Source organism: Hylobates moloch, unplaced genomic scaffold, assembly GCF_009828535.3.
Source record: "Hylobates moloch isolate HMO894 unplaced genomic scaffold, HMol_V3 SCAFFOLD_6, whole genome shotgun sequence".
NCBI lineage: Eukaryota > Metazoa > Chordata > Mammalia > Primates > Hylobatidae > Hylobates > Hylobates moloch.
Window position 1 is genome coordinate 26,532,962 of NW_026652281.1, and position 5,218 is coordinate 26,538,179.

General features: G+C 35.0%; 1 protein-coding gene across 1 annotated transcript in view; it reads right to left on the minus strand.

Moving 5' to 3' along the window:
- The window catches only part of ZNF474 (zinc finger protein 474), a 118,280-nt gene that overhangs the window by 68,635 nt on the left and 44,427 nt on the right, over positions 1 to 5,218 (minus strand). Inside the window, exon 6 of the mRNA XM_058440578.1 lies at positions 2,672 to 2,767. The gene's annotated coding sequence lies outside the window, so the exon portion shown is untranslated. The remainder of the gene's footprint in view (positions 1 to 2,671; positions 2,768 to 5,218) is intronic.

Genomic DNA, 5,218 nt, shown 5'->3' on the forward strand with positions numbered 1-5,218 from the left:
CTTATCTATAAAATGAAAATATTAATAACCACCTCATAGGGTTATTGTGAATATAAAAGTGAGGTAATGCATTCAAGCACTTTATGTACTTCCAGGAGCATAGAAAATGGTAAGAAACAGAAGTGATTATTACTAATGAGAGAACAAATATTGTCCTGTTAGAGAGGGAGATTAAATTGAGGGAGTTTTTATAATTACTTGTTTTTGCTTATTCTTTAAATTATTTCTTTCCTTGACTAGGCATCTATTTAGCAAATGTGAAAAGACCCTGTGCATTCAACTCAATGATTTAGGCATTGGAGACTCCTTAACCACAGATCATTTAAGGTTGTGTAACTTCATTTTGAGATTTTCACCTAATATTTTCATTTAATCAATGCATTTATTATTTTTCAATAAGCCATTGTACTATAGGCTCTTATGTTAACCATTTCAAAAAACTTATATAGACCATTGAGAATAATGTATAAAAGATATCTCACTGGCAGACAAGCCTGTCTTCTTCACATAAGTAGTCTAGAATAGGGTCAAAGGGTCCAGTGCCATCATGTTACCTATTGGAGACACAGTTCCCACAGACTTTATGACACAGGGCTTAAGTTTTTTTCTCTGTGCCTTCTGAAAGAGATAACTGTGATCCATAAAACAGTTGAAATATTAGAAAATAAATAAAAGCCAGAGAAACCCATGTTTACTGCAATATAGTTATAGGACTAATTATAACTAACTGAGCCTGTTTAAAAGACTCATGGCTTCAAGAGCCATTATATAAAAAATTTCAGTCTGGGCACAGTGGCTCACGCCTGTAATCCCAGCCAACACTTTGGGAGGCTGAGACAGGCTGATCATTTGAGGTCAGGAGTTCAAGATCATCCTGGCCAACATAGCGAACATGTTGGCCAACATGTCTCTACTAAAAATAAAAATAAAAAAAATTAGCTGAGTGTGGTGTTGCGCACCTATAATCCCGGCTACTGGGGAGGCTGAGGCAGGAGAACCACTTGAACCTGGGAGGTGGAAGTTGCAGTAAGCTGAGATTGCACCACTGCACTCCAGCCTGGGAGACAAGAGTGAAACTGCCTCAAAAAAAAAATTCATTGTTTGATTAAGGTGCTATATAATCAAGAGTAGCATTCTAATCATAATAGAAAGAAAAAGAACTGATTCTCAAAGTTGACCTCAAGCATAATTGTGAAGCAGGTTTTCACTTTCACAGCCTCATCAACATTTTCCTTCCACTCTGCCTTCACTCCAAACACACATAACACCCTCAAATATTCTGAGATCTATCACTTTACAGGAGAGAGGGACAGAAAATTAAATCTCAGATAATTCCCATTAAGATGTTAGACATTTGTCATCTTGTTTTCCCTGGGCCTTAAGAGAAGGCAATGCACATTGAGTCAAGTTAAAGCAGAGGGATGACTGTCTAACAGTAAGATTGCAATCACTGCATGTGATAGGCAGAAGAAGAATATAAGTCAGCACCGTCTTGACTTATACCCCACGATTTTGGAGGATCATGCCTAGGTTATATTAAATAACTTTTAGGGTACTGGGACAGTGAAACTGAATCCAGCAAGAGCTTAGGAGCAGAAAAGAAGTCCAGAGGTAGAACTAGGAGCACACCTCATTCTATCAATTAATAATAAAAATGACCCTATACACTCCACAGCATGAAGAACGTTGCCATTTTGCCATTGGACTGTCCATCAGGACCAATTAAATCATGTGGACTTTACTTGTAAGCAATTTTGCCAATTGGCTGAACTTTTTTTTTTTTTTTTTTTTTTTTTTTTTTTAAGATGGAGTCTGGCTCTGTCACCCAGGCTGGAGTGCAGTGGTGCAATCTCTGCTCACTGCAAGCTTCGCCTCCCGGTGAACCCTTATTTTTATTGTTAATAGAACTAATTACCTTGAACTCTGATTCCCTGTACTTCAAAGACCCATTCTCCTATCATATCATCTCTACTCATTTTCCCACTTTGTTTCAGTAACTAACATTCTCTACTTCATCACACATGAACACGCATTAAGGACACCAGAATGAAATACTTTTCTATTCCTTAGAGTTAAACTCCGCTTTTCCATTCCTTAGGTGGCTCAAAGGAATGGGTAACCAAGCCAGATATATTTAAAAGTTATTATTTCTGGAATTCTTCTACTCAGTTTGTTTATACATGTTTTTTTTTTTTTTTTTTTTCAGTTCGGTCTTGACACACAGACAAGTGTGTACCCAACCGTCTACTTTTTATATTTGGGTGAATACCTGGAAGTGGTATGTGGCAGAAGGCAAGGATGAGTAGTAGAAGGGAACACAAGCACACTGTTAACTTCAAGGCTAACTTACTCCTCTCCTCCATTTCACTCTAAGTAAAAAGATTTCTAGTTCTGTATTTCACTCTGTTACATTTCTTAATTACTTTTTAAGTATCCTCAATGTCCTAATTCAACACTCAGAGTATATTCTCCTTTGTGTTATATGGCATTCTGTTTTCTCAACCATTTTCCCCTTACACATCTCCAACTTTCCACTTTTTAAATTTTATTCTCTGTGCTGTTTTGTTTTCAAACCACGTGGAACCAAAGCACATACAACCATTAGTCTTTACCAAAAAACAAGCTTTGTATGAGCTTCTTGAGCCACAAACAAAAGAACTTGCACTTGTACCTGATTGCTTTGACTGTGGCATTACTGTTCTGGCTTCGGCAATTCAGAAGCCCTGCTTTACGGTTTCGGCTTTCTGTTTTCCATTTACATGAAGTCCTACAAAAATAAATATATTTAACAAATACCAGGAACATAGCATTACAAAAACTTTCATTTCTTGGCCAATGGGCCAGACATTGCAGTTTAAAGATTTGATATTGATTGGCTAGAAACTCAAAAAAAGAATTAGCAACATTCCCTTCTCTTACAGCACATACTGCAGAATTGTTCACGAGAAGAAAATCTCATGGTCAAAAGTACAATCAGCTGTGGATCTTATCAAAGCAAAAAAAGCTGTTTGTATCTTGATGTAGCTGTGGCTTATTATTATTATTATTATTATTATTGTACCATCATTATCATCTCAGTTTTGAGTGGAAAGGAACTATGGTTTCTCCAATTTTGTGAATAATAGTTTTGTTATTGATCAGGGAACACAATGTGTGGCTAGATTATCTCCCGCAGGGCTTGCAAACACTGTATTGTCCCCAAATGTGGTAGCCACATGTTTGTTTTTCAGCTGGCAGAGTCCTAAGCCCGAGAGATTTTAGAGGAAATGAAGGAGAGTGAAAATCAACTAAGCTTTTCATTAGCATGTGTGACAAAGGGTAGTGTGTTTATCTCTTTTGGTAGTGTGTACATGTTTTTAAAAAATAAATATTGCACATCATTACTGCTCTAGTCAGTTATTTATACTCTGATAAGAATTTTAAAGTCTGTTGGAGAAAATTTGGAAAAAAGGATCAACTTCATTCAGCTCTAAATTTTTAGTGCTCACGTGTGCAAGTCACCATTATGGTATACTACACTTCAGAACACGTATGTGTTCAAGAAATGTTTGTAAAACAAATAAATATGTATTGACTTTCAATAATGGAAAATATGTAGAATGAGAAAATTGCAGTCTGCAGATTCTAACACAAAATGCATCCAATGTTTTAAAGTCCAACTAAAAAATTATTCGATTAAATATTAATAATCATAATGAACACATTATAATCAATGAATCGAAAGTAATTGGAATAATTTGAATATTCACAAAAATCAGAGATTTTAAAACTAGGAAAGATACTTTAGAAAGAATTTGGTTAATCCTTGAACCCAAATTTAACAAAAGCCAAAGATATTAAATAAACTGTCCAAAGATACACAGCCTCTTTTTTTTTTTTTTTTTTATTGGAGCACTAGGATTGGAAACAAGGGCATTTTATCTGGGATCCAGTGTAAACTTTCTACCCTCCCATTAGGGGTGCTGCTTTGGTCTGCCATTCTGACACTACGTCTGGCATAGCAGAGGTCTTCCCTCAGGAACCTGTGGTCAAGTAATAGCAGTTTCAGGCTTCTCTAGTCTAGGGAATAAGCTGTTCATGGGCACATGCAGAGCCTTTTTCAGATGAGGGATAATTACACTCTTTTGCTTCCTGCTTCTCCTGTAATTTGGCCTGTCCATTGAAATTATAATCTATACACCTGTTTCTTCTTTTTTACTCCATCTTTCTTAGTGGGTTTGGAGGAGTTGAGTAGTTTAATGTTTTTCATAGATAAAACTTATCAAAATTTAATTTTAAATACTGAATTTTTCAACACTGGAAAACTCAAGCTATTAAGGGAACATTTACATTTAACTTTCAAAAAAACACTTATTTTTCAGACTTTGAAAATAATATCTGTATTTTTTTCAATGTGCAGGCTATCCTGTATTTATAATTTGTTATCTCCTGAAAACTGAAAGTAAATCTACTGAATGCAGTGCTTGTTCAATGACTAGTGTCAGTGGATTCAGGTGGTTGTGATTATTCTAAGGGTTATCCTAAGCTTAACGTTGTGATAATGGAGAGTTTTTCAGTTGTACTTGATTTCTTAACATTCTCTGATATCTAACCTGTGATAAGGAGTCAAATTTAACTTAATGGTTTAGTTAAGAAAAAAAACAAGGATACCCTAGAGGAAAAATAAATAAATAAACACTTCAATAAGCTCTGGTTCCAGTTGCATTCCTGGTTCCCCATAGCACTAAGCATGACAAGGTATTGTCCACTTTCTGAGCTCCCAGTTTCATTTGTTATAAATATGTAGTGAAAAGACAGCTACCCTGAGAGTTAGAAATTATTTTTTGTTCTCACCATAAACTAGGACTTTCTAACTTTGCTTGGGCCTATGTTATTTCTGCAGAATGTACTTAGTAGCTTCAGACAACACAATTTCAGTTGCTCTGTATAGTAATAACTAGTTTCATATTGAGCATTGTAAATTACAAACCAATACAGACTTAGAGCTAGGTAAATATATCTCTTAGTTTTCTGACTTTCACTGAAGAAAAGGTGAAGATGGAAGGAATCTAAATAATGTTGATGCCACCTACTTGGCATTCTCAAAATAATACCTAGCCACAAGTATTATTTTTAAACTTTATCTGTCTAAATCCTAAGTCTTGTTTCTGACTAATTCTTTTTTTATTTTTATTTATTTATTATTTATTATTTATTATTATTATTATACTTTAAGTTT